Source organism: Eptesicus fuscus, chromosome 15 (genome assembly GCF_027574615.1).
Source record: "Eptesicus fuscus isolate TK198812 chromosome 15, DD_ASM_mEF_20220401, whole genome shotgun sequence".
Taxonomy (NCBI): domain Eukaryota; kingdom Metazoa; phylum Chordata; class Mammalia; order Chiroptera; family Vespertilionidae; genus Eptesicus; species Eptesicus fuscus.
This window is the reverse complement of record NC_072487.1, coordinates 76,216,602-76,239,230: the sequence shown is the minus strand read 5'-3', so window position 1 is coordinate 76,239,230 and position 22,629 is coordinate 76,216,602. Positions and strand designations below refer to the sequence as shown.

Below are 22,629 nucleotides of genomic sequence, written 5' to 3'. Positions count from 1 at the left end.
GCAAATCGTTTCTTTGATTTCGTGCCTCTGTGTGGTCTTCATAGCTACTGTGAAGGCTGTAACAACCCTCATGCTGGTGTTCCATACGTATTACGTCACCCACCTGCTGCTGGATATTGGAACTATTTCCCCTATTTGCTGTTGTAGGGAAGGCAACAATGCATAGCTTTACTCATATACTAGAGGCCTGATTCACGCAGCCCCGTCCTTCTGAAGGTCATCCAGAAGGACGTCCGGAAGGTCGTTTGGCTGTCCGGTCTAATTAGCCTATTATGCTTTTATTATTATAGATATTTGTGATTCCACTGGATGATTCCTTAGGACAAGTTCCCAGGACATTTTCATGAGTGATGGTTAAACATATCAGTTAGCCATAACCACATCAGCATTGAGTATTATCATTTTGAAACAGATTCTCTTGTAAAACTTAAACTGTATTTATTAATTCTATAGTGGTGAGTTACTTGATGGCATGGGGCTCAGAGAAAGGGCATGGGAAGTTCAAACGCCATTATCAGTGCTAGGAATCTATTTTTGTTTCAGAATCAACACACACACACACACACATGCACACACACACACAGTCCTTTGCATTGGACTTGGTTCAATCTCATCAAGTGCTGTGTTTCATAGAAAAGAGGTGAGACTTTACTTGAAGATACCGTTTACCATCACAACTTTTGTCTTCTGCCTCCCAGGGAGCAATGATTATTAAGTACTTTAATTTTCTCACATGAGGGGACAGAGTGAGCCCAGACGTGTTATTAGCACTGTTAGCGTGATGCTTACGTTAGGCAGTGTGACTGATGACCCAGTGTGACTAATGACCCCACTCTTCCTCTTTGCCACTTCTCTTGAGGGCTGGTTCCTTACCATTTTCCCCAGCTTCTTGTACAGGACGGGGCACCAAGTCGTTGTTATTAAAATAGATATCCTGCTGTTAAACAGCTTAAGAGGGTGGTTTAAATAGACAACTGCAGAGCATCAGGGTGTTAGAATAAATGCCACGACCGAAGACGATGCCTGCGCCTCTTCATTGGTGAGGTGCGGGGCCATGTTTGGAAGTGACCATGAAGAGGGTTCGGGGTAGGAGAGGTGTTCAAAGCGAAGGTTATGTGACATGCTGACGGAATCATAGTCTTGAGCTAGAAAGGCATGGTAAACAGGTTCCAAAATGATCCCTTAGTTTTACCAATGAAGAAAGTGAGGCTTAGAGAAGTAAAGCAACTTGTCTAAAGTCCCGCTGCTAGTCTGTGTCTCCTGGGCAGGACAGTAAAATAATAGTAATTAATGAGGAATGTAATATGGCACTGGGCTGGTGGCTCGGTTGAGCATCGTCCCGTGCACCGAAAGGTCACTGGTTTGATTCCTGGTCAGGGCACATACCCAGGTTGCGAGTTCGATCCTTAGTTGGGGTGTATGCGGGAGGCAACCGGTTGATGTTTCTCTTTCACATCAGTGTTTCTCTCTCTCCCTCCCCTTCTCTCTCTCTAAAATCAATAAAAACATTTTAAAAATGAGGTATATAATATTAATACAAAACATACAGCATATTGTATGTGTTATGATTATATATTTTATAGGTCTATATTTGCATTATAGAATAAATGTTTAGTACACTATATACATATTTTATATACAGCTGTCAAATACACAGTATATAATGACACAATAATATATGTAATAGTTATACAGTACTAATAGATTGGTCTGTAATACTGCAATATGATGAAAGCTCACTGTATGCCAGGCGTGGTGCTAAGAGATCTGCTGTACCTTGAGGGCTTCCATAGTTGGTGTTTTTCTTAAGTGAAAGATCAGATGTAGGAAATGGAAACCATAAATGTGAAGGAATTTTTCTCATGAGAAGCGTGGGGTGTTGTTTTGGGTGTGGGTAAGAAAAGGGAAGGAAACGTCACTTTGTCATCAGATATTTCCAAATTTAGAACAATATCTGTGCTCACCATTGGCTTTAGGATATGCTTTACCCTGGGAACATGCATAAAACACATTTCCAAGTTTGGCTGTTTCTTTTCCAGCTGCATAGACGGTGTCACATTATTTAAGATAATAACAATGGCCAGTGGTCACTTTATAGTTACCTTTTGTCGATAGCTTTTAGGGCACTTGATTTCGGAAGTCACTTCTGAAATACCCAGATGACTGTTTCTGGGGACCTTGTGGGCCACAGTTGAGGAATTTGCCCCAGGATGGTTCATCCGTGTTGAGTGGGTGAACTTCTTAAAGGGCCAGACAGTGAATACGGTAGGTTTTGCAGGATCAAGAGGCAAAATGAAGACTATCATGTAGGTGCTTGTATAACCAGCTAAAATGAAACCACTTAAAAATGTGAAAACGGTTCTTTGCTTGCCAGGCTACAAACAAGCAGCCTGCACAAACTACCAGGAGGCTGGAGGTGTTTAGGCTGTGGGCGGAGGTTTGCCAACCCCTGCTCTACGAGGTCTTCTTAGCTCAGGTGCTCTCTGCTGTCATTGTTACTCTGGAACTCAGAAGCACGTGACTCATCAGCTACCAAAAATATCTTCACATTTTCAGGCCAGAGGAGGACTTACATATCATCGTCCAGCTGCCTCCTTTTTATCATTGGGATTGCTCAGCTGAGCCTTCTGGTTTCTAGGCACCGCATGCCCATCGGGTCTTTGTCTCTAAGCATAGTTCTTATCGGTACATGATGAGAAAATAGATGATGAGGGGCTTGAAGACCCTGGTGCTATTGAATGTAGAGGCCGTAAATAGTCTTCCTTTACATTAAATGGGACACTACTAAGAACTCTACAGTCATTCATTTATTGATAGATGTGTGCTCATTCATTCAAGAAATATTTGTTGAATGGGTCGTATGTCAGGCACTGTTCGAGGCACAGGGGGACACCTGATGAAAAATTAAGACATCCTGCCCTCCTAAGTTTACTGTGTGCATATAAACAAGTGAATATAAAGTCTGTTGGGTGACAGGCTTCATATAGAGAAGAAGGCGGGGAAGGAGCTAGGCGGTCCCAGGCTGGGGGAGGTGGGAAGGAGGTGCCAGTGATGAGAAGTTGGAGGAGGTGCTGCAGCTGTCTGAGCAAGAGCACTCTAGAAGGACTGGCTGGGTCGAGGGCCTGCGGTGGGAGCTCCCGCTTGTAGGAAGACCACGAGGCCAGTGTGTCTGGAGTGGAGTAGACTCAGGGCTACAGATAAGAAGTGAGGTTAGGGATGCCTGGCCAATGTGGCTCAGTGGTTGAGCGTTGCCCTATGAACCAGGAGGGTTTCCTGGGTTGTGGGCTTGATCCCATAGTGTGGGGCATGCAGGAGGCAGCCGATCAATGATTCTCTCTCATCATTGATGTTTCCATCTCTCTCTCCCTCTCCCTTCCTCTCTGAAATCAATAAAAAATATGTATATTTTAAGAGTATATTTTAAAAAAGAAAAAGGTCAAGGAGTAGCAGATCGTGTAGAACCCTGCAGGTAACTGTCAGGGGTTTGAAGGGAGAGCAGTGGGGTTTGCTGAAGGGTTGCGTGTGGGGTGTGGGAGGAGAGAGGGTCAGGAATGACTGAGAGGTTCTGGCCTGAGCGGCTGCCTGCTCTAACAAGCAGGGTGCCAGTGGAGCAGCATGGGAAGATCAGGAGTCGTGTTGGGTGCAGACTGGGTTTGTGGTGTCTAGCAGAGAGCGGGAAGGAGGCGGCCAGTAGGCAGTCAGACATAAGAATCGGGCGTTCAGAGAAGTCAGGTTTTTTGAGACGTTGACACGTGAGGCTGGACGAGATTACAAAGAAAGTGAGTTAGAGAACAGAAGGGGCCGAGCCTGAGCCCAGGACACTCCCGCACAAGGAGGCGGAGAGGTGAGCGACCCTCCCGTAAGGTAGGAGGAAAAGCAGGGGACTGGTGCCCTAGGAGGCAAGTGCAGGAAGTTAGGAGCAGGAGGGAGCGAAGGTGACAGGTGATGCTGACTTGAGCCAAGGCACACGAGGACTGAGGCTTGACCATAGGATTGAGTCTGTGAGGAGCTTTGCTGCAAGAGGGAGCAACGACAAGGAGGTGGTGGTTAAAGGTAGTGGGGTCAGGGAAGGCTTTTAAAAGGGAGGAATAATGGCGTGATTGGATGCTAATGGGAATGATGCAGTAGAAAAGGAAACGTTGATGGCTGGGAGAATTACCAGACAAGAGGAAAGTGGTAATTACAATAGCCACTTGTTGTTGAGTAGCTCTAGCCGTCAGTGAGTGCGAACAAATCACCCCAGTGTTTGGGGACTTAGAACAGCAGCTATTTTATTTAGTTCGTGCTTGAGCGGTGGCAGTTTATGCTGGGGTCCCTGTGTCTGTGCTCAGCTGCAAGGGCTCATCTCTGTGTCAGCAGTGTGCCCTGGGCCCTGACCTCTGTGATCTGACAGCCCAGCCCTGGAGTTGGGTGCAAGAGCCTCAGCGTTTCTCCGCCCCCATCCTGGCCGTGTCAGAACCCGTTGGCAGCAGGGCTCCAGCAGCTGCCCCCGCTGGCTCCTTAGGGAAGCAGCTGGAGAGGTGGTCAGTGTGGGTGCTGATGTCACAGTCTCAGAAAAGACGATGCCTGGGTGGCAAGCAGAGACTACCGTGAGAATGTTTTTTCAAGCTGTCTGTATAGAGGGAGCAGGCGAGTAATTCAGGTAAATCAAGCATTACTTTGCTTTAAGGAGCCCAGGAGCCTTGCCCTTCCTTAAAGTCCCCGGCTCAGGCTCCCAGCGAGCTGGGAGGGAAGGATTCTCTGACTGCTTGGACGAGGGTTGTAGCAGAAAAGAGCAGTCAAGGATGACTGCAAGGTTTTGGCCTGATTTTCTAACTATAAGGATGGAGTCGCCATCAGCTCCGATGGGGACGACTGTAGGGGCAGATCGAGAGTTCACTTCCAAGAGCCTGTTACGTTCTTGTGGAAATGCCAGCGGACAGTTGGAGGGTTTAATTTATTACAGTCCATGGACTTAGGGTCTTAAGCTTCATTCTCTCCTATAACCCTCCTTAGTGGAGAAAGGCAGAAACCAAATTAGCCCCCAGGTGAACACCTGATTACACTCATGTAGCTATATGAAAGATCAGAGCTGTGATGGAGGAGCGAGCATATTCTAGACTGTCTGGTGGCGACTTCACTTTGACTTGAGGGCTGATTTGGCACTCTGTGTTGATGCCTGGTTGTGTAGTGGAGTTGTATTTTATGTGGGCGCAGGGGTTGGGTTTGAATAAAAGTAGATGGCAGCAGTTGTGTGTGCTCAGAAGAAACCTTGAAAATCCTTATTGGAGACCAACGAAGTCCCTTCTCCTTCCAGCATTGAACAGAATGCTGTTTCTTACAGCAGCGTCTGCCAGCCACCCACTCGGCTCCTTGTGTTCGTACATAAAGTTTTATTTGAACCCAGCCTTGCCCACCATGCACATACCGGCTTTGCGCTTCCCCGCTGACGGGCAAAGTTGAGCAGTTTAACAGCGTGGACCCACAGAGCTGCAGGTGCTGACTCTTCCCTTAAGAAAAGCTCGCTGACCTGCTTCAGAGGAAGCACAGGGACTGGCTGTCTGTTTAGGCCCTTGTTGTAAAAAGAAAACTGTTATCTTTAAACAGTGGAATCTTGTTAGTGAAGTGAGACATTCACACCACGGAGGCATGAAAGAGCTGAGGAGGTGGCATCTCACCTCTGCTGCCTCCTTTCACCTGGGCCATCTGCTCAGGAAGGGACAGGGACAGCGATTTGCCTAGAATAGCCGTCCTCCCTTCCCTTCCCCTCCCCCTGTCTGCCCTGCTCCTCCCTGTCCCTAACCGAATCCATCAGGTTCGTGACGTCTGGCATGTGCGTCGTCTGGCATGTGCGCTTACTTCCGTCGTAGGCTGATGACATACCATGTGGACAGTGCTTTTCACCACCTGAAAGCCAAACGATGTCGCAGTGATTTCAGCAGAGAAAAGTGCTAAGAATGACATTTGACACGCATTTGAGCATCTTGAACCCAGAACACCATCCTGCCGCTCTCCACGCCGCGCTGACATTGTAACGTGATGTGGTCTCAGGAAACCACTGTCCATATGTTCAATCAGTGTTGTTCACCAGGATGTCCGGGAGTTGCCTTTTATTTGCATTGAACTGTAAATTGGTTTGATTTGATAGCTGTATAGGAGCTGTGAGCATGTGGCAGCAGACTGTCTCCTGATGCTCACACCTTTGTCTAGCCCTTGAGTGTGGATAGGCCCTTGACTCACTGCTAACCAGTAGAACATGGCGGAGGTGGTGGGCTCTCTCAGCGCTGCTTGGGAGTTGTTACATGAGACTGTCTCGCTAGCTTTGGACAAGTAAGAGGCTCCGCATGTCAAGCGGCCGCGGGCAGCCTCCAGCCTACAGTCAGCCACATGCCAGGGCCCTTCACCTCATGGCTGCAAGGACATGAATTCTGGCCTCCCCTGGTCAAGCCTCCACACGCGACCTCAGCCCTGCCAACACCTTGGTGCAGCTCCTTGGAGCTGAGCCTGGACCCTGACCCGCAGGGACTGCAAAGAATAAAAGTGCAGCGTTTGTTACCCAGCAGTAGAAAACTAATACAAATCACGGGAGGTTACACCAGTTTTCACTGGTTCATCGTTGCCATTACAAAGTCCATGCTACCCTGGGAATCTGCAGGAGGGTTTTTTGCCTGAAGAAGTGTCCTTTAGCCGGGCTGTCGTGGCTCAGTTGGTTGAGCATCGTCCCATGAACCAGGAGGTCAGGGTTTGATTCCCAGTCAGGGCACATGCCTGGGTTGTGGATCCCCAGTGAGGGGTGTGCAGGAGGCAGCTGATTCATTCTCATCATTGATGTTTCTATCTCTCTCTCCCTCTCTTTCCCTCTCTCTGAAATCAATTTAAAAAGCATGGAAAAACTGACCTTAAATTGTCAGTTCACTTGACAGAATTGGAATAGGACTGGTAGTTTAGATAAAAGCACATGTCAGTGTTAAATTTAATGAAGTTGATAACTGTTCTGCGGTGATGTCAACAGTCTCCCTATTCTTAGGAACTGCTCACCAAGTGCTCAGGGAACATGCTGTAATGTATGAAACCTAGCCTCCAGTGGCTCAGGAAAAATGTGTGTGTGCAGCATACAAATGCAGAAATGTGTGTGTGCGTGCATTTCCCCGCTTCACCAGCTTCACGCGGAGGAGGTCCGGGGGGTCTTTCCTCTGAGGGGGGAGGCTTGGCTTGGGCTGCTGTTTGCATGCCCTGCGTCACCCCCTGGGCAGAGGGGCTGCTGATCATGTCGCTCCGGCTTATTTTGAGCCTAAGCCGAGAGGCTGGCAGAGGGAGGGTCCCTGTCTGATGTGGTTACTGTGTAAAAAAGCTGAATTCTCAGGTAAATGCATGTTCTCTCCCTTATTACTCACAGCAGCCCTTTGTGGCGGGTGCTGTTCTTTTCTCCATTTTGCTAAAGAGATGTTGAATTAATTGTCCAAGTTTTCAGAACCAGATCGTGGTGGAGCCGGCTTGACCGCAGGTGACCCACAGCCCTGTCCCTGCTTGGTTACCGTAGAGCTGCAGCCCAAGAAAACATCCCACCTAGTTCCCTTCCTTCCAGCCGACCCCCCTGGAGCCTGGCTTCCCCGGAGATTGGCTTCTAGAGACTTCACGACCCACACTTCCTGCATGGCCCGCATGCCCATCTGTCAGTAAGGAGTTCCCCATCGTGGCCGGGCCGCGGCGTGGTGGCGATGGCGCTCTTGTGCACCACAGGCCTCCAGTGCTGCATCGCTGACATTTTGGTCTGTCTGCCCGCTGCCCTGTTTTGTCCCGCTGCTGTCCTAGGCCGTAGCCAGTTCTCATGAAGCTGGGGGGTGGTAACACTCCTTGGGCTCTTGGATGCCCGGTTCTCTGAGGGGGAGTGGGCTGCCGGGTCCTTGCCTCCCTCACTGTGGAGGCTGGCCTCCAGGCGTTTCTTCTGCCCCTGAGCCCCTGCCGGGACCAGGATGCTGACATCCCCACGGGCACGGACGTGTGTCAGACCTTAGTCATCAGTGCTTTACCACATTGAATTAGACTCAGAACTCGATGTTGACGTGACTGACATCTCATTTCTGCCAAAAATGGGTGGGGGAAAACCAGATTTTCATTAAGTTCTTTTTTTAAAAAACATATTTTTATTGATTTCAGAGAGGAAGGGAGGAGAGAGAGAGAGAGAGAGAAACATCAATGATAAGAGAGAATCATTGATTGGCTGCCTCCTGCACACCCCTTACTAGGGATCCAGCCCACAACCCAGGCATGCGCCCTTGACCAGAATCAAACCCGGGACCCTTCAGTCCCCAGGTTGACGCTCTGTCCACTGAGCCAAACCAGCTGGGGCTCCATTAAGTTCTTTAAGGGTTATTTCTGGGTTACGTTGGAGCGCCTGAAAACAACACACCAGGCTGTATTAATAGCTTAGATTCCCTAAGAAGTGCCTTCCCTGATACCAAGTTAGCGGGCTATTGTTTTTTTTAAATAGAGAGCAGACATTAAATGGTTATTTGAGGAATGTTGTAGAGCTTGTAAAACTAAAATTGAAGACCCAATTCATAGTGTCATTTTATATCCTTCTTGAAATTCCTTCTGAAATGTTGTACCAGGAAAAGTTTCCCTTTCTGTTGAGTTCATGCATTTTCTTTGGATGGTCAGAATGAACCCATCTCGTGTACCTTTTCCCTTTGCTACTAGGAAACTTAGACCCAAATGACGATGGCTAAGTTGTGTTCCAAGCTTCTGATTCTGTTCTCTTTCAAACTGTCTGATTGGCTGCGTTTTCGTGTTGCCTAAATAAATATCTACCACGAAGGGAAGATTTGCTTTGAAACTTTGCAAATCGGGTCTGTGGTTTGCTCTGACCCTGCTTCTGAGGAGGAGCAGCAGTGCGTGTGCCGTGTTCATTACCAGCTGCGTGTTTTACTCATGTGGACAAGAGCTTGTTGACCTGTGTGAACTCTGCATTCTGCTTCTACTCACAGGGTCAAGCCCATGATGTAATTTTGATTGAGGCGAGTTTTGTTCTGACCTGGAGTGGATCTGTGGGATCGGTGCGGACCCACTCAGGTTAACGACAAGCCCTGCGCCCTGTGGCAGATGGGTCACTTGTTTGCCTTCCTGCCGCTCGCTTTTTGCTTTTCATTTGCCCCCCTTCACTTGACAGAGCTGGTGGCAGATGTGTTCGCAGGACCCTTAGGTAGGGCAGGAAGCTAATTTTAGTTCTGTTTTTAATGTTATGGTAGTTTGGTTACGTTTCTTCCTCTGAGGGTAGAGCGTTTTAGCTTTTGTTTTTGCTTTTGCATTTCCTGTGTTGACCTCCTCCTGAAGCAAATGGACTGCTAAAAATGTAACTTGGTGTTGACTTTGTGCCTGGAATAACATTCAAGACTTGTGAGCACCAAGTCACTAAAATAGTTTTAGGAGGAAAGAAATGTTGTCTGTTTCTCTTTTACATTTTCCTCCTAGAAAATTTCCAGTTGGTGTTCTGTGCCTACTTTAGTTGGAGAGACATAATCTTTTCCTTTCACCACTGAATACAGTAACATTGTATTTGCTGGCACCTTGTACCTCTGCTTATATGCAGAATACCTCATTTTTCAAAGCACAGTCAATTTTGGAGGAAGATCCTGGTTAAAGAGGAAAGTTGCTGGCAAACACAGGTGTGCTGCTGTTGCTCCAGTAAACACCAGCGAGCAGCTGCGTGCACATCCGTGTGATCAGAGCTTGCACACGTGTGCCTGTCACAGTGCAGTAAACACCAGCGAGCAGCTGCGTGCACATCCGTGTGATCAGAGCTTGCACACGTGTGCCTGTCGCAGTGCAGTAAACACCAGCGAGCAGCTGCGTGCACATCCGTGTGATCAGAGCTTGCACACGTGTGCCTGTCGCAGTGCAGTAAACACCAGCGAGCAGCTGCGTGCACATCCGTGTGATCAGAGCTTGCACACGTGTGCCTGTCACAGTGCAGTAAACACCAGCGAGCAGCTGCGTGCACATCCGTGTGATCAGAGCTTGCACACGCGTGCCTGTCACAGTGCAGTAAACACTAGTGAGCAGTTGTGTGCACATCCGTGTCCTCAGCTTGCACACAGGTGCCTATCAAAGTGGACTTGGGCTTGTTCCCCAGGTGACCCCAAATGCCTAGCACACAGCAAACACTGGGTAAGTATTTGTGGGATAAATGAAGTCTGTATATTAAGTCCTCCACTTAATGTCATAGATAGGTTCTGTGAACCAACGTATGACAAACCAGTTGAACCACAGGCTAACAGAAGTCAACAAGAGTTAAATTCCTGTGGCATCTCATCAACATTAGAAGAACCTGCTGTATCCTGTTGTCTATAAATTGGCAAACTGCTATGGTGACCACATGCCCCAGTTTCTTTCTGGGGCTTTAGTCCCAGGTAACTGACAACCTTGGGACAGAGTAAGAGGACCGGGGGACGGGGGTGGGTTCGGTGACGCTTTAGTGACTCCTGCAGAAGGGTCCTGAACTGGTAGTCCATCAGAGGAAGTGGTTTGTTTGGAGCCAAGTAAAGTCCTCTCTTTATTTCCACTTGCATCCCTGAATCTTTCCACCGCCTTGGAGATGTTAGCAGCTCTCAGGCTTCGTCTGCGCTGGGGGGGACACTGTCTGCAGGGGAGGCGGCACCTGCGCAGGGCCTTCCCAGGCCATGTGGTAGGTGCTCAGGCTGGTGGGAAGAGCACTCTTGATAGACCCCTGGAGTTCCAGCTCTTTCACTCGCCTTTTCTTTCCTCTGGGTGAGAGGGCAGAAATCCCTCTGGGCAGCCAGGCTTGGAGCAAGAAGCTGTTCTGATTGGGCAGAAAGAGGTTATTGTAGGCATTTCCCGCTCACACTTTTCTCTTTGACTTCCCGTCCATTCATAAGGAAGACACTTTGATGTCATGATTAGGAGAGTGAGCCCGTAGCCCAAATGAGCAGCTGAGTTCAGGCTGTTTCCCGATTGCTATGTGACTTTAGGCCTAGGTATTTTCTAGGAGCTTTAGTTTCTTCATCGGTAAAATGGCCATTAAAGTGATGTCTGCCTGGCAGGGCTGGCAGAGTGAGTGCTTAATAAATTAGGGGCTGTTTGAAGGAGACTTTGAGGTGCGATAGGTTGGGTTATAGGTGATCCCTGACTAACACTGTCTTAGGCTCCTCTTTATTCTCACTCCCTGTGCTCCCTGCCCATGGGGGTTTGCCTTGTGGTGGTTTCTGTAAGGCAGGGTTGGAGGGATCGTTTTTTGGTCTGAACATCAAGACCACCAGTACGTTGGCAATGAATCTCTGGGGAAAGGAAGATGGCCTCAGGGTGGCTTCTCACCCTGCTGGGCACCGTGCTTAGGTTTCTGATGGACTCTCACAGCAGGAGACGAGAGCACGAGAGCCCCAGGCACATCCCCCACTGGAAATGCACTGCCCAGCACCCTCAGGAGCTGTCGGCTCCTGGTCCAGGAGCACCCACCTCCCGGCCTGGCCTCCGTGGTGCTACTTGGCTCTTGCCACTCCCTGAGGCTACTTACTATACTGACCTCTGTCTGGTCTCCTGATTCACCACGACCCTGCTGGCCCAGGCCTTCCCAGCATGCTCTTCCCTCTGCCAGGAACACCTTCCCTCAGTCCACACTCTAACGCCCTCCAGAAAGAAAACGAAAATCTGGCCATCGGCAGTCAGCCTTTGAGGCTTCTGTTGAAACCAGTTTCCTGCAGAGTTAAGTGTGGTCGCCCACCTTGCAAGATGAGTTTAAAGCATACCCCTCTCCGATCCTCTCCTCCCTTCCATCTCACTACCCATTCCACCAGTATTTCCTGCACCTCCCTCAGAAATTACTCGGGCTTGCACCCTGGTCTCAGCCTGCCTCTGGGGAGAGCCAGACCAAGGTTTGCAAGCACTCACCACCCTCCCCAGATTTGGTTAAGAATGTTCTGGCCAACGCCCCACTTCCGCAGCTGTCATCGCCCTTGTGATGGGGTTCTCCGGGTCTTTCTTCCCTGCTGCAGCCCCGGCTCCGAGTATTGGGCTTGGAAAGTGCTGTGTGCCATGACACCTCAGACAGCCAGCCTGCTCTGCAGGCATCTGTTTTCTCTGGAGAGGACCGAGGGAATGGATGGGGTGTCCTTTGGCACCTTCAGCCTGGAGCCTCGTGGGGACATTTACATTTACCACCTGGACCAGTGGTCGGCAAACTCATTAGTCAGCAGAGCCAAATATCAACAGGACAATGATTGAAATTTCTTTTGAGAGCCAAATTTTTTAAACTTAAACTTCTTCTAATGCCACTTCTTCAAAATAGACTCGCCCAGGCCGTGGTATTTTGTGGAAGAGCCACACTCAAAAGGCCAAAGAGCCGCATGTGGCTCGCGAGCCTTAGTTTGCCGACCACGGACCTGGACACCATCAAACAGTTACTACTTCTCTGAGCTCCTGCCATGCCCAGGCCAGCAGGATGCATCAGGGCCACATGCCATGCGTGGCTACAGGCCTAGAAGGGGGACCTCGTGCAGGAGAAGAGGTTATTCCTTGACCAGGTATGGAGCTCTAGATTTCCTCGTACCTGGGGAGAGGCCCACAGTAGGGGCCGCTCTCTCTTTGGGGAGTTGGCCCCACCAAGCCCCATGGCTGTGATAACTCGGACTGTTCTGGGCGCACAGCATTTACAAACCCGGCTCCCGATCAGGAGGGGCTTATCCTGCAGAATGTCTGGCCTGTGATGAAAACGTCCCCTGCTATCAGTCACCTGCCTGTCACTTTGTGTGCAGTGGGCTCTGCTGGACTTGCACTCCGTCCCTCCCCAGCTTCCTAACAGATGTGCTGCTTCCCCCAGTCTCTGAGTGCTGCGTCACCTGGAGGACTAGTTAAAGCCAGGTGCCGGTCCCCCCACAGGGACCCTGAGCGCTTGGTCCGTGTCGGGTGGGGAATGGCCTGCTGACCGGCTCCGGTCACGTCGACACTGCCGTCCACTGCACAGCCCTCCCCTTCTCTCACTGCCACTGAGGGAAGGAGTAACACAGGATTGGGTCAGGAGATCATTACAGGGGGTTAAAAAGTGAAATCCAATTTGAATCTTTTAGATTTTTAAATATACTTTGTGTACTCGATTTTAATAGAAATCCATGTCTTACTGTGGTTTGTGGTCAAAAAACGTGAAAGCCAGCAATAGCCTCTGCCCTTAGAAATGACCCTCCTGTGGGCGCATGATCCTGAGTTTCGGAGCAGGGCAGGTGCCCACCCAGCGCCTAGTGCCTGGGTCAACGCTAGGCCTGCAGCAGCTCCTCCTTGTCTGGTGGGGGAGAAGGGTCTGCAGCAGTTCACGTTGGTTGTAGTGAGTTTCATGAAACAAGATTAGCCTTACTACCTGCAGTGCCTTCTGTTGTTTTCTGTTCTGCTTCATGTTTAACCCACAGAATTGACTTGGGGACCTGCTAGTGGATTGTGACTTGCAGTAACTGTTAGCAGGAGGAGTAGACACTCACCTGCCCACCATGCACCAGTGCCGGCGCAGCAGGTCTCTCTCTGGACTGCCTTTTCTCTCCCAGCTCAACCCCATCCCTTTGCATTGTCCACAGAGGATCCTGCAAGGCTGGCTCAGCTCACAGCTCCAGGACCTCCTTCATGAGCTTTTCCTGGACCTCTCAGGAGGTAAACCCTTTATTTCTCCGCATTTGACTCGCTCTATGGTGTGTTGGAGCCCTGGGTGTACGGCTTTCCTTCCTTGTTAGCTCATAAACCACTTGAGGGCAGAGCCTCCATTCCCGTTCAACCATGGACCTTCTGTGGATCCAGACGCCCAGCGTCAGGCTAGTGGGAGAAGCTCAGCCAAGTTGCACTCAGTGTGTGGGCGGCCCCGGCCCGCATTAAGTTTCTAACATTGTTTCCATAGGAAAGTGCCTTCTGCTTCCAGACGGCTGGCTGGAAGGACAGGCCTCTGCTGCTTTCCTCTCCCATGCGGCTGTGCCAGTCCTTCCTCCCTGGCCTGCTGAGGTGGAGGCTTCAGACAGACGGCAGGAAGGGGGCTGCCTCCTTGGGACTGTTGGTCCTTTATTTATTTATTATTTATTTACTTATTTACTTATTTTAATTGATTTCAGAGAGGAAGGGAGAGATAGAAACATCAATGAAGAGAGAGAATCATTGATCAGCTGCCTCCTGCCGGTCCCCTACTGAGGATTGAACCTGCAACCCAGGCATGTGTCCTGACCAGGAATCAAACCCGGAACCCTTCAGTCCGCAGGCCGACGCTCTATCCACTGAGCCAAACTGGCCCGAGTTGTTTGGTCCTTTCAAAAGAACTTCGATTCTAGACTTAAAGAATACCACTGCTGAGGGAGAATAAGGGTAAATGAGATTCCTTCTCGAAAAATGCACACGTTTTCTGCTCCGAAGATTCTAGAGTAAAGCAACGGAGTTGCCCCTAAAGGCAACTGGGGTGGGGTGGGGTGGGTTTTCGTAGTTCCGCACAAGAGAGAGAATTTGGAGTTAGAGGAATGCTATTTGGCTGAGTCCAAGGTCCAGGAGAGGGAATCTTGAGCCCTGGCCACTGAGAACTGACTTTTAAAAACATATATTGTGAGGCCTTTTTGTTACGAATCACAGGCTGTTAAAGGTATACATCCTGTGAGAACTGGGAGGCCTCTGACTTCAGCAGACCTCCTCCTCCCAATGCTTTTAGCCAAACATTGGCAACTTCAGCCAGCACGGGAATATATATTTTTCTGCAACTTGTTGTTTTGGAGGCTGTTTAAAAATAGTGTCTTGGTTCCATTCATAATCCCACCTCTCAGGCTGAGAGCACCAGTGTATGAACTTGGCCTCGCCCCTCGCAGGAGACGGTGCTGAGACTTCGCCACCGACAGTATTTTTAGCGCAGGCGCTAGCGCAGCCAGGAGGCCTTTGATGTGCTGTGCTGTGAGCGAGCCCCTCTCTGGACGTTTCCAGAAGGCTGTGATTCACTTTACAAGCAGCCCTGGCCTGGAGGTCTTTTCTTCTGCTCTTGCGGTGACTTGCTCCCTGGTGATCAAAGTTGTGAACACATCTAATAAACGGCATCTGTGCGAGGCTTCAGCTTAAAGAAGGGGGAGAGGAGGCCTGCGCTAGGGAAGAGGTGCCGTCTGAGGCTGAGGTCGGGGGTGGGGACACAGCCTTTCTCTCCTGTTCCAGAGTGAACGGTGAGAGCACAGCTGCCTCTCCTCCGCCCCGCCCCGCGCCTGGGAGGCCAGAACGGTGCCTTGGGAGAAGTGGTCAATTCAGAGCCCTCTGTGTCTTCAGAAATTTCCCGAGCAGCCATTTGCTGACTCTGCTGCCTCTCTGGCCCCTTTGGAGCTGTTCCTGTGAGCTCAGCTCTTCCTTCACCCTGGGGGGCAACCTGGACTTCCATTCAAGGACCCTGGCACCCGGAGCCGTCCTCCTGAGCAGGGCTGTGAGATCTCGCTGGGCCTGTTTGCACCCCGGCACTCCTCACTCGGTCTCCCCACAAACTTGGGGGCTCCTTGGAGGGAGGAGCTGTGTCTCCTCTTTCTGACCCCAGCCTTTTCAAATGCTTGGTGTGGAAATACCTGTGGGATGAATGAGAGAGAAGGCAGACACCATATAGTTGCGCTCTGCACCCTGTTTCCCTGAGGTGCTAGGGAGGGGGAGGGACTGCAGGTGGCCCCTGTCCCTCCACTTTCTTCACTCGGCAGCGTCCCATGCTTCTGGGGTTGTGGCTCCCAGCTCCTCTCCCTGGTGCCTGGGACATAAGTAAATGGATGTGTGCTCACTGACAAATGAAAACGTTGTTTTTCCTCTGGAAGCCCCGAGGGTGGCCTGACAAATAATGAGTTCCCAGGGTCCTGAGCGAGGCCGGGTGCAGCTGAGGCCACGGAGTCGCGCTCTGCGGCAGCGTCCACGCCACCAGCACAGGTGGCCTGGCCCCAAGTAAACCGCTGCCTGCCCCCAGCGCGGACTGCTCTGCTGGTGACATGATGCTGAAGAATATGCTTGTGGCCCTTGAGGAGCATTGGAATTCTGAACTGGCACCAGTCCCAACATACCAGTTCCTGAGGGAAGGAGGCGGCTCCCAACAGCTCCACCTAAAGGACAAAGGTTAGGGCGGACTCGCTTCCTGCTGCGGCCAGGATCCTGAGATGTGATGTGCTCTGGCCCAGAATAAACTCCTCTCCCTCCCCCGCCCCTCTGGCCTCCAGAAGCAAACCCTGCAGACATCTCTGGCTTTGAGAATCTCTAGGTCAGTTCCAAACGGCAATGGACAGAGGCTTCCTGGGCAGACGGCCTCCCGGGGGCCAGGCTGGCCGACCTGGAGTGGCTCACAGCCCGTGGTGCGGCCACAGTTGTCTTGTGATGATGTGCGTGTGACATCACATACGTGGGGTGGGGTGTGGTGTTAGGGCCCTGTGACTTGATTTCCTCATCTGTCACCTGTTAATGAGAAACTTCCCTGCAGTGTTAGCGTAAGGATCAGGGACAATATGTGGACTTCCCGCCAAGGGCCCGGCTTCTGGTGGGTTAGGTAAAAACAGGAGCTACTGAAAACTCTGGGTGATTCAGAGCCCTCTCTGAAGGCGGGGTGCCTCCCAGGAGGCACCTGCGTGCTTTCTTCACATGTAAGCGTTTGTGTGCCGGAGGCGGAGGCTTCTGTTGAAACCCTCTAGGGTACGTCAGTTACTGGCCGAAGCATCTTAGAGGATTGCTGGGGGACGCCTTTTCTTTCTGAGGTTGCCGAAAGCTGAGAGGCAGTTGCCCCTCAGGTTCAGTTGGATCTAACAGCCCAGACAACGTCACCGAGAATTCAGCTTCTCCTCATCTCTGTTCCTCTGTTTGTAGCATTGGGTTATGCTTTTATTTTTTTACTAAAGTATAACATGTAGAAAAGTGCTCAAATCAATGAGTCATCTCTGTTTTTAAATTAGTGTGTTAAACAAACACTGTCCCCCCGAAGTGACAGCAGTTTTCTCAGAAACAGTGGTATTTAGGGGACGTGCGGGCACTGTGCTGCCGGACTGTGGAGTCCTGGATTGCATTCTCACCACAGCCCAGCGAGGGGGGGACAGTGCCCATTGTACAGGTGAGAAGGTCAGGCCCAGGAAGCACTTGTTCGAGCCACACCACTGAGGAGGTTTCGCTTCCCCCAGAAGTGGGGGTGCAGTGAGAGTGCCCGGGCCGTCCTGGGCCATGTGTGGAGGTCAGCGTCGCTCCTTGCTACATGTCTCCACAGTCGCTAGGACGTCAGTGCCACCACGTGTGTCCATGGTCCCTGCCGCCAGAGCACTCCGCTGGCTTGCTGGGAAGCTGTGCTCGTCAGAAGCTTTCTGCTGGAACCTCCTCTGCTCTGCACTCACCTCCGGCGCTCGCCCAGTGTCATCCCCTCGGTCCATCCTCCAGCATGTCCCCGTGCCAGGTCTTGGTTAGAGTGAGAGCCTGCAGCACCTGCATGGGGGACCCGGTCCTGGGCCGCAGGCCCAGCCTGAGGGTGAGCAGGTGCCCTCTCTGTCACGGCCATGCTGTCTGCCCTTTTGAGAAGAGGCTGAGCATTTCTAAGACCTCAGCAGCACCCCCTGAAGCAGTAAGACCAGCCCAGTCCAAGGCGGGGTCTTACGTCCCAGCCTCCCCAGCTGGGACGCTGAGGGCCAGGCCCAGAGCGGCAGAGCGTGGGAATGGGAGTCCGAGGGAGGTGTGCTGACCGGAAAGATTTAGCCAGAATTTGAAGACTTCGTATGAAAAAAACCACAAGTACAATTTCTCATTGTCAGTTTTTCTTTGGTTGCATGTTGAAATGATAATATTGTGGATAAGTTGGGTTAATTAAAAAATATTTTAAACTTACATTTGGCTCACGTGTTTCTGTTGGATGTTACTGGCCCAGCAAGTCCACTGTCCTCTAGAGACTTAGCGGGGAGGGGAAAGATACGGTTTTTCTCTTGTCCGTTCCCTGGAGTAGCTTCAACAACAAGCCTTCTGTGACCCCAGGTGACCCACACTGGAGCAGCGCACCAGAGAAGCTTCTGATGGAGTTGTCCCTGACTCGTGTGCTGGCTCTGCTTGGAGAATCACAGTAAACCATGAAGCATCCCGTCCCCCGCGCTCGTCAGATCGCGCTGCGGTGTGGTTGAATGGTAGCGTTGTCAGTCACTGCAGAACCTCTTCACTGTTCCCTGTGTGTTCACTAACTTTTCACCCTCCAGTTACCGGGCTAAGTGCCAGGTTCCAAAAGGAGCAAGAGTGATTGTCATCGGGATCTCAAGGGACCCGTGAATAGAACCCCTTTTCTGCTCTGAATTCTGACAGTTGGGGAAAAAGACAAGGGAGATGAGAACCAAAATATTACCTTGGTAGCTGCTAAGGGCCTGCTTGAAGGATGAAATTGGCTCTAAGAGCCAGATGAGCTTCCTAATTACCGAGTCCCGGGATTAGACGAAATTTGCCCATCCCGTCATAGCCCTTTGCACTGTCAGGCCTCCCCCCGAGGGGACGTCAGAGAGCAGGTTTCTTGTGGATGGGCTTCCTCTCAAATGTGTGTGGGGCTGGTGGGTTGGGGTTGAAAGTGCCACACGCAGGGTACAGGTCTTTAGGGCCTGCAGACCTCTGAAGGGTTTGCTTTTTTAAAAATATATATATTTTATTGATTTTTTACAGAGAGGAAGGGAGAGGGATAGAGAGTTAGAAACATCGATGAGAGAGAAACATCCATCAGCTGCCTCCTGCACACCCCCTACTGGGGATGTGCCCGAAACCAAGGTACATGCCCTTGACCGGAATCGAACCTGGGACCCTTCAGTCCGCAGGCCGACGCTCTATCCACTGAGCCACACCGGCCAGGGCTGAAGGGTTTGCTTTTTTCTGAGTGAGGATGAGTGCCACAGGAGACTTCGAGCAGCAGGGCAACAGAACAGGGCTGACATTTTATAAGATCACTGGATGCTGGGTTGAGAAGACAGAGGAAAGCAAGGAGCAGGTGCAATGCATTGTTTGTTTCAGGGAATAGGATTTCCTTCCTCTGACTCGTGTGAAAATCATGTGGGCTCTTTTTTAGAAGAATTTTTTACCTTTGTGTTTAGTTTATTTCAGCTTTTATTGATGTATATGCCATGTATCAGAAAAGTACCTCTCACAGCTCTCGTAAGTTTGTAGCTTGCAGAATTTTCACAGATGGAACCACCCACCAGTGTAGCACCGTCCAATCAAGAAACGGACCACAGCTCACTCCCTATGTCCCCTGCCAGTTACCATCCACCCTCAAGCATAACCACACTTTTTTTTTTAAACCTCACTCGATATTTTTCCATTGATTTCTAGCGAGGCTAGAAGAGAGAAGGAAAGACAGAACTATCGATGTGAGAGAAACACACCGATTGGTTGCCTCCTGCACGTGCCCCGACCAGGGCCCGGGCCAGGAAGGAGCCTGCAACTGAGGCATGTGCCCTTGACCAGAGCCAAGCCCGGGACCCTTCGTCTGCAGGCCAACGCTCTATCCGCTGCACCAAACTGGCTAGGGCCATACCACTATCTTGCCTCCGAAAATCAGAGGTGAATTTTGCCTGTTGTTGTACCTGTATAATTGGAATCACAGAATATATTTTCTGTCTGGCTTCTTTCTGCATTTGTGAGAGTCATTCCTCTGAGATTATTCATTGTCCCGCCACACAGTGTCCCACGGTGTGCGAAGCTGCCACCTTTCCCCTCTCCTGGCCACAGGCGTCTGGGTGGCGCTGCTTTTCCTGTTCTGGCACGTGTCTCCGGCTGTGCACAGAGCAGTGGCATCGCTAGCCAGGGGAGCGTGCGTTCACTGTGGCCGGGCTCACCCTCTCCGCCACGGAGGGTGGAGGGTGCCCCTTGCTCTTCACCCTCACCCACACTTAGTGCTGCCTTTTTTTTTTTTAAATCCGTCCCAGAGTGCATGCAGTGGTATCACTTTATGCTTTTAATTTATTATTTCCTGATGACAGATGGAGTTGAGTACCTTGTCATCTGTGTATTAGCCACTGGATATCATCTTTTGTGAAATGTCTATTCATTTCTGAATCTTTTAAATTCTTACCCGTTAAGCAAGTAGAACAAAGATGATGGCTCTTTCAGATTGAGCTCAAATCCAGGGTGAAGCGTGGTGTCTTCTGTGGGTGGCAGGGCCTGGAGCCTGGCCTCTTCCCTGCTCGCCACCTCCTTGGCCTGCACCCCGAGCCTCACTCTCGGGCACCGTCCCCACGGGCCTGCATCCAGCTCACTGCGGCTGGATGGGATCTATCAGGTGTTAATGCTCGGACCTTTGACCTAACAATTCCATTTCTAGGAGACTGTCTCACTGGATGGGTGCCCAGGGAGGTAAGCATGAGGCGTGGGTCAGTGCAGCCTTGTTTGAATAGCAGGCGAGAAACCGTCCATCAGGGGCCTGGTGTGATGTGTTGTGGTCTGCCTTTCAGCAGGACATCATTCAGCTCTCACTGCGCTCACATGGAGGCATGCCTGCAGCGTGTTGGTAAGGGGAAAAAATACTTCAGCTTTACCATATGTGGAGTAACGAGGCTTTTCACTTTCCATGTTATGTATTTTTTGTAGGGCTTGAATTTTTATCATGAGGTTGTTTTACATTTGTTGCTGAAAAGGGGAAAAAATACACTTAACGTTTCCATCAGCACCCACAGCGGTGCCATAGTTCTCAGGAGACTTCCTGAACAAATGGATAATGGGAACAGATTTTCAGGTCAGGAGGAAGAGCCTTGGGTGTTGCAAAACTCCAGCTATTATTTTCCTTCTGTGTTAACATGAGTAGCTCTATGTTGAGTAAGACTGGGTCTTTCAATATGGAAGTTGTTGGGGGGAAATGAAACATCAGGTTGCTTTCCTTCCAGTAGGCTGGGAGTATTTTTAGCTTTTGCCTTATTAAGTGTTGGCAGAAGCCTGGCAGTGTCATCAAATACCAGCAGTGGCTGCTATTTATTGAGCATCTGCTATATCGGGTCCTGGGCTAAGTGCTTTACATACAGGACCACCTTGAGTCCTCCTGGGTCCTGAGGTTACGCTTGTTCTGTAGATGAGGAACCTTCGGCTCAGAAAGGCAAAAAGTGTGTCCGAGTACATGGCTGAGCTCAGGTTAAAACGCAGGCTGCCCGACTCCAAAGCCTGCGTGCCGCCTGCCATGCCATGACCCACTCAGCCCTCCTCTCGTTTTTGTCTTTAGTCTGCAAATTCTAGATAAGTGAAGATATGAAATCCTTATGTTTAAAAAGGTTCTTCCTAATGTCTTCAGGTCACTTCTGCTCTCCGGTTGTGCTTTTATGCTTTTGAGAGAGAGGGTATGGGTTAGGTTAGTGGGGCTGGAGAGCTGGAGTCCTTGCCAGCTGTGCCACACCTCTGCGCCCGGGATGCTGTGGGAGACGAGGACTGACAGTGTGGCGTTTATCAAGATGGGCACTGCCTCAGAGTGTTGTCCACCGTGACCCTCATCCCCCTCCCCCAATCCAGGGTGAAATTGAGCCCCGACAGAAACCACTGCTAAGTTGGGATCCCAGCTGCTGCCACAAGTGACAGTGAAAGGCCAGTTGATGTGCACATTTGTCAGCTGTGGGCAGGGTTGGTTGTTAGGCCTGGCCAAGGGGCACGCTGAAAACGTACGAATGAAACACTGACACCTGGCAAGCTCCTTGGGGCGGACCTGGTTAGCTCTGGTGTGGTTTTGGTTGAGGCCTGATTCTGTGAGCTAATGCCTCCCCTCCAGCCAGTCTCCGTCTCTCTGGTAGAGGAGGACATTCATCTGAAGGCCTGGGATGGTTGCCCCAGGAAATGCCTGTTCTCACAGCCATTTTTACACAAATTGTGAAGCCACACTCTGGAAGAAATGAGTAGCAGATGGGTTAGTCATTGGGAGCGCACGACCTTCGGCGGTGTAAATGCCACTGCGCGAGTCTGGGCTTCATTTTCTTAAGTTCTGTCAGTGACCTTTGAAGTCGCCCTCACAGATCTGATAGGTCACAATAAGACGCCGGCTTGTGGCATTTCCCTGTGCAGGGGCTTCCGTTTCCGTTGGTTAGCATGGCCATATAGAAGTGTGCGAATCTGGCAGTCCCACGTGGTGGTGGGGTGTGGAGCCACTGGCACCTTGCTAGTGGGACCACAGAGTGGACACTCAAGTGGAGAATCCATAAAGTTGAATGCAGTACATGCTCTATCATCCAGCAATTCTGGTCAGAGAAAACTTACACATGTTCCGAGAGGCATGTGGGAATGTTCAGGGTAGCGCTGTTCAGAAAGTTGGAAACAGTTGCCCGCTGGCAGGTGAGCGGATCAATAAAGCTGGTCTTATGGGACCCAGGGCGCACCACAGCACCAAGAAGGAAAGCACTTACCTCTGCTTCCACAGGGCAGTTGTCAGACCTGCTGTAGAGTGAAACACAGGAGCATAAGAGTATTTACAGTCTGCTGCCATGTATGCGAAGCTCACAGACTTACACATGAAGCTATGCTGAGAGATAAACCGTCACAAAAAGTAAGGGATAAGCCCAAAAGTCAGAATCCTGGGTGCCTGTTGTTGGGTCTATTGGGATGCAACCCAATCTAAGTCAAGGAGCATCTGCATATGTACGTATGAAATCTTCCAAAATTTTGTTTTCATTTCAGTACTAAAATATCTCCAAAGACACACATACAAAGAATCTG

At 50.5% G+C, this 22,629-nt stretch overlaps 1 protein-coding gene across 1 annotated transcript in view; it reads left to right on the top strand.

Moving 5' to 3' along the window:
- The window catches only part of RAPGEF1 (Rap guanine nucleotide exchange factor 1), a 105,324-nt gene that overhangs the window by 21,520 nt on the left and 61,175 nt on the right, over positions 1 to 22,629 (top strand). The gene's annotated exons all lie outside the window — the stretch shown is intronic.